Source organism: Schistocerca gregaria, chromosome 5 (genome assembly GCF_023897955.1).
Source record: "Schistocerca gregaria isolate iqSchGreg1 chromosome 5, iqSchGreg1.2, whole genome shotgun sequence".
Taxonomy (NCBI): domain Eukaryota; kingdom Metazoa; phylum Arthropoda; class Insecta; order Orthoptera; family Acrididae; genus Schistocerca; species Schistocerca gregaria.
In genome coordinates, this window is record NC_064924.1 from 301,881,741 (window position 1) to 301,888,924 (window position 7,184).

The window sequence follows — 7,184 nt, forward strand, 5'->3', positions numbered from 1 at the left end:
ATGGCCTTCATTATCCTATCCTCATCCCGTCCGTTTGTCCATTCTTCTTGTCAATGTCTTCCACATATTCCTTCCCTCTGCGATACTGCGCACAACCTTCTCATTCCTTGAAAATTAGGTGGTCTGGTAAGATAAGGGCGTAACTTTCCTGGTTATTTTATAATATTTGCTATATGCCTTAACCGGAAAATTAGCTGAAGCATTTAATCAGAGAGCTGACCTTTAGAGGTTTATGCTTTAAGTTAACTGGTTACAAACTGGTCCTAGCTTTAATATCAAGTTAATTTATGGCAGGAACCATTGATATTAAGACGTTATAGCATCATTTGCTGCCGTGTCGAGATGAATATAAATAAATGTAAGATGGTATTTCTCCTTAATAAACATTACGAGAAACGAGAAACAGATAGCCTATCAGACAAATTGATAAGTCAACATCAAACATTCACACCCGAGTTGGACAATACTAGATATAATGGACAAATTTTTCATTAGACACAAAGCTGTCTTGTTTATTAGACGAGTGCTTTTGTTAACAGAAACAATAATCAGTTGTTAGAAATGACTCTTTTTGTATCAAGAACACGTACGTGAAAAATAGCTGCATTTTTTTATGTATTGTTTTAAACTTAACGTTAAGCAGCCACAACACAACTGCAGGGCGCACCATAATGTGTACTAGCTTCGTAAACAACGGTATTGAAACTCCTAAGCTTAAAAAAGCCAAAAGTCTATACTGAATCAATCATTTAGGGCGTCAGAGTTTCAAGCACTTCAAGTTTTTCGACTATTGAACGTGAAACTTGTGGTTATGGGGCAGTTACTGTAAACCAGCAGCTGACAAACCCGGCTTTGTCCAGTTATTCATTTTGACAGTTTTTTTATTAGAAACGTACTTTTTCTGTACGCTTGGTACGGCTGCTTCGCATTTGTATGACGTGATTTTGTAAACGTCTCGATGGCACTCCCCCTTTATAGCTATAGAGATGGCTATCGTTCCGCCTACAGCCGACAGCACTTCGAAGTTGAAAGCTGTCAAAAGCACTTCGACGTTTCAGGTATTTCCTTGAGCAGAGTCAACTGTAGGAGTATCTAAGTAGTAATTAATAAACGTATTAAAACTTCATGCAAGATGAGACATTTTTTCACGCTTCTCAGTTTGTGTAACGTTATATCTCTTTAAATATGCGACGTGCAATGGTATATTTGTGTAGGAACATTCGGTGGCCTATGTACATACCGTTTGCGAACGAGTCTGTTTGCGTGGCCATCCTCCGCAGAAAGCCCAGAAATATTTCATTTGTAAATGCAAAACCCATTTTCTTGCAGCAAGAGTAGGCGTTTGTTTATTTACATAGCAAACTGTCTGCGAAATTTTTTGCGAATAGATTTAGTAGCACAGAAGTAATAAATTTAAACTTCATGTGTGATGCGGCAGTTTTCACGTATCTCATGGCTTATGACGTAATATTTTCTAAACTCTGATAGTAGGTGGATGTTACCCGCAAAGTGACTGTTCCCTGATTGTAAGGTATATGCGTACCAAATTTCAGCACTAATAGTCATGGACTGTGAGGCTGGTCCCGGCGGAGGTCCGTAGGATAATTTAGGTTAAGTAGTGTGTAAGCATAGGGACTGACGACCTTAGCTGTTAAGTCCCATAAGATTTCACACACATTTGAACATTTTCAGTGTTGTGTTGGCAGAAGAGCCAACACCGCGTTACAATTGGAGGCCGAAATGCACGCGATTTAGCTCACGCAGGCTGGCGTGAAGAGGGAACAACTATACTGACGTGAGGTCTGGAACATGACAAGGAATGAGAATTCAGAAAGCGGACATAATTAGTTTGATACTAACTTTAATGCATTAATGATGAACGTCGCTCTTGACGGCACATGAGTCACATTATTATCTGTTCATAGTAACTGAATATGGCTTCTTGCTAGATCGTAGCAAATGACGTAGCTGAAGGCTATGCTAAACTGTCGTCTCGGCAAATGAAAGCGTATGTAGACAGTGAACAATCGCTAGCAAAGTAGGCTGTACAACTGTGGAGAGTGGTAGGGAGTCTCTCTAGACTAGACCTGCCGTGTGGCGGCGCTCGGTCTGCAATCACTGATAGTGGCGACACGCGGGTCCGACGTATACTAACGGAACGCGGCCGATTTAAAGGCTACCACCTAGCAAGTGTGGCATATATCGGTGACACCACATTCAGCACTAATCGATGGTTTGGTAATGTATTTGTAAAACACAAAATGAATGCAAGTGCAATCATACGCTCGATCTCATCGTCTAACATTTAGTTACGGAATCATTACGTAGCGGAATGCTTAAACGGTACAGAATTGAGAGATAGGGCTCCACGAAATTTATTTTCTGACGACCTGTCTCACAACAGACGTCGGAAAAAGCAATGATACTTACGTCTCAGTACTACGTTGTGGATAACAACCAGGGTCGGTACAGAGCACTGTTAGGCACTACCCTTACCTGTATACCTGCTTTCCAGGTCACCCTGTAGCGATCATCAGGGTCCTCTTCCCCTCTACTGCAGCAGCAGAGCCGACGAAGCCGGCGCAGCATACCGGAGCCGTGGGGCGCAGCGGGGCGTAAGCAGCAGCAGCGGATCCTGTTTGTCGCACAGAACGCAGTTTAGTTTTCGTCTCATATGCTTTGCGAAGCACTGAATTGTAACTGTGTCTTTTACTGTGTTCAATACTGTATATTAACGTATTTCATGTTTTGCTTTAGCTTTTAATACTTTTGTATTGTGTGAGATGACTCTGAGTAAAAGCCAGAAGAAGTTTAGCAGCAGTACTCAGATTGCACCCAGCTACTCATTGTGTTAGTGTTATGGTGTATGTGGTATGGACGAAAACTGATTAAAGATAGATAAAGACTGCGCTTGTTGTGCATTGAGGCATGAGGTATTGACCACTGTCCGTAAACAGCCCGAAGCTCTTTTGATTACGCTCTGCAAATGGCTTTAAACATTATGGGACTTAACATCTCAGGACATCAGTCCCCTAGACTTAGAACTACCTAAACCTAACTAACCTAAGGACATCACACACATCCATGCCCCAGGCAGGATTCGAACCTGCTACCGTAGCGGTCGCGCGGCTCCACACTAAAACGCCTAGAACCACTAGGCCACAGCGGCCGGCATACCGAAAACCTAGCAGATAAATACAAACTGAACAAAGCTAAATTTATTGTAAGGATAGTGAAGCGTTAAACGAATTCTAAAGTAGCGGCCGCAAAGGTTTTTCTACAGGTTTCCGAGGAAAATGGACAACAAAGTTCCATTTAACTAACATAAAAAGAATGAAAATGAATAACAAAATGAATGCTCTGCGGAAAGACGCTCACCGTACTATGGACGTTGGGAAAACCCTTTCTCCTCTACTTAAGAGCAGAGAATCTGTCAGTGACGCATTCATTGGTGTCTACGATGCTGCGAAGTCCTTCTCGGGGGAAAGCGCAGCTAGTGCTGTTAACCTCTCTTGACACATAGCACATTCCCTTCAGGGTGGAGAAAGGTCGCTCCGCCGTTGACATCGATATGGTAGCAATGACTTTCAGGAGTTTTATTGTTCCACAAAAAAAACTCCTGCAAATTGTTTTCGAGCAGGAATTGTACTTCCTGCTGTATAGTACTAGAAGCTCCGTTTTCAGCTTTTTGCATTCGTGGAGGCATGTATGTTTCACAATACCTGTGTAGTAACTTGCGTACGAAACAAACTTTTTAGAATTAAACAAAGCTGTAGCGCAGCGACGCAGTGTAAGGACAAACCGTTCAAGAACTCGAGCGGTAACTGTATCACACACTTCTCTTGGGGCAAAAGTTTTCGGAATTTCGTTTTGCTGTGTCTGTCCGTTAGCAGTATACAGCAGCTGTCTGCACATGGGAATATTGTCAGTGATGCTATTCAGATTTCACGTATGGCTCTTTTGAAACGATTACTCCCTTGTTCTCCAGTAAGGAAGTCAACTCTACAGTATGGCTGAGTACAGGCAACAGGAAACTGTAAAGCTGGGAGCTCTAATTTCAGGCGGAGCTCTCTCGCTTCAAAAGTGGTAGTAGTTTGCTGAGATACAAGCTCATTTTTTTCAAGGCATTATACAAAAGACATTCTATTTTCGTACACAGTTTTCACAGTTCTTGATTTAAAATTCCATCTCCTGTTACGAACATAAGGTACTTTCGTGTTCACTATCTCAGTTAACATCGCTGTGCGCTGGGATGAACTATGAAATAAACTGGGAATTTCACTACGGTCAGCATAGGAAATTCTAACGTTCTTATTATGAGTCATTGTTTGGGCTAAAATCAGATTCAACTTATGGGCAAAGCACTGAACAAAATATGTATGTTTAAACTGCTGTTTCAGAAGAGTCTGTACATTCAAACGTCGACCACTCTTAACACCAGCAAAATTGTAGCTCTGAGAAATAACTTTACTGAACTATCCACAAGATCCAGAAGAGCTTCTTTACGCGATTTTGCTAAGGTTTTAGAATCATGTTCACGAGAAGAGAGGAAAGTCCAAAACCACTCTACGGGTCTACTCTCAGACAAAACGTACCTGATAACAAAGACAAAATGTGAAATTGTTGAAACATCAGTTGTCTCATCTGGAATGAAACAGCAGCAGCAGCAGCAGGAAATATATTTCTTACTCAGTCATGATAATCCTACAGCAAACAAGAAAATAAATCGTTTTGAATATATTTCGCAGTGTCTTTGAAAACATTAGTCTTCGAAATGTTGTGCTACAGCTCTGCAGTAATATGTGATTTAGACTTCTCATGTTATTTTATCTTCTGTGATAAATATCTCAGACCGTCAACGACTCTTACCGTCATTGACACCCAGCGATTCCTTTTGCAAGCGACAAAAAGGAAAACGGTACAATTTGTTCGCAATATCACAACCAGATATCCAATCCACTTTTCCGTAAGAGCCCGGTCAGAAAATCTTTAAATTCTCTCTAGGTGCTTGACGTCGAAAGAGAAATTGTTTTCCCGAAGCCTCTGCACTAAATTACCACAAATATTAATTCACGCTCAAGGTACTGCACTCCTGAGAACTCACGTCTTCAAACTCACAACTGCATATCGAACCGTCCCCGAGTGACAAACTGTAAAGGTTCGTCACGGTGTCCGTAACTTGACATCAACAAATGAAATGTACTGTCTATCGTTGCTTACTAGACTCTTCTCGTTATTGCCGCCCGCGGTGACCGAGCGGTTCGAGGCGCTACAGTCTGGAACCGCGCGACCGCTACGGTCGCAGGTTCGAATCCTGCCTCGGGCATTGATGTGTGTGATGTCCTTAGGTTAGTTAGGTTTAAGTAGTTCTAAGTTCTAGAGGACTGATGATCTCAGAAGTTGATTCCCATAGTGCTCGGAACCATTTTTTTTCTTCTCGTTATTGCAGTTCCAGAAATACAACTTCTCGCAAGGAACAATGAGATACCAGATGTTATATTGTACAGGATAGTGTAGATTAAAAATATGCTATCAATGCGAGTAATTGCTCCAATGCTCAGAATAGGAGACACGTCCTCCCCCCCCCCCCGCCACCACTCCTTGCTTCACCACCCCTCGCAGAAGAAACACAGCGCTGGATTGCGGGCTTCCACAACACACTTTTGCGTCCGGGTGAAATGGAACACGTAAGAGTCGACCGCAAGTTTCAGTCATAGCTGTAGACGCCAGTGGGCAAGTTTACACACAGCGTGAATAACTTAAAACCTTGCACAGCAAATATTTCGGAAATGGAAACTGCTGTTAATATGTGGCTTTTACAGAAAGGATTGTAAGTCAGGGTTGTTAGCCAAGAAAGGATTGTAATAGCTCAAGAAAATGTACTATTTGTGAAAACATACACTTTTTTAAACAGAACAATGGCTATTGATATTAACAAACTAAAAGTAGGATAATTTAGAATGTCTGTGGCGTTTGTTGCGTGATTCTAGTGCGAATCGTTTAAAAGAACTGGTATTTTGTAAAGTTCCAACAACAATACTTTTACGGTACTGGGGTAGCACACACAGAACAACACATGTGCATGCACTAGCGATGTGGTTTGTGACCAGAGAACTAACCGTCGTAACAGGTTTTGTTCAAAATTACCACCGGAAACAGCATATACGCTTCCACTCAGTGTGGAACGACGTACGTGGTAGTATTTCAGCTGAGATGCCCGAGCAGGCTACATCATTGGATGTAGTTGGTATGTCCTTGTACACAGCGTCTTTCAGCTTTCCCCATGGAAAGAAGTCAACAGACGCCTAATCCGGGGAACATGCCTGCGAATTTACACAGTTCTCTGCGTCCAATCCGAAGATTTGTCAATAATTCGTGAAAACATGCTGCAGAGCATCGTACTATGAGCTGCAATCCATCATGTTGGTACCACAGGTTCCTCCTAGTCCTCAGAGGAATGTCTTCAAACATCTTAGGACGGAGGTCTGTCAGGACGCTGCGATATTTGTGCGCGTTTGTGTTCCGTCTATGAATAATGGACCTATAAGCTTGTTTCACTGTTCACCACCACACGTTTACACAACATTGACGCTGACGTTCCAGCTGATGAAGTTACCTGGGACTGTTAACGGAACAGTTAATTGGGCTTTCCAAATAGTAGATAGGCATTACAGAAGTATGTAGCTTATTGACACTGCTGGCGCCATCGATAATCTTTGGTGGCCAGCAAGGTTGCAAGATGTCGAGAACCACAGGTACCCGAATCCAGTACAATACTCATCGAGACTGCTGTAGGAGCAGAGTGTCCGAGCGGCGAGAGGGCAACGGCAAGGTTGTAAAACGTATTATCAAAGGATGTGCACAAGGCTCTATCTGAGGACCCACCATCTGGAATATCACAGTTGAACCGCTCTTAAATTTAATCCATTGAGATGAATGTTCAGACGGAATCGGTGCGTAAGTTCACGACCTGTTAACTGTAATATCAGCCAACACAAGAGTAATGTTGGGAAATAAAGGCCAATGGTATGCAACACAAAATACAACAATGGTGCAGCCAAAACAAATTATCTGTAGCAGCACACAAAGCAGCATACATAATGGATCACTACAAAGACATCCGGCAATTAAAATAAACAACACAAAAATAAAACTCGAAGTACTAAATACACTACTGGCCATTA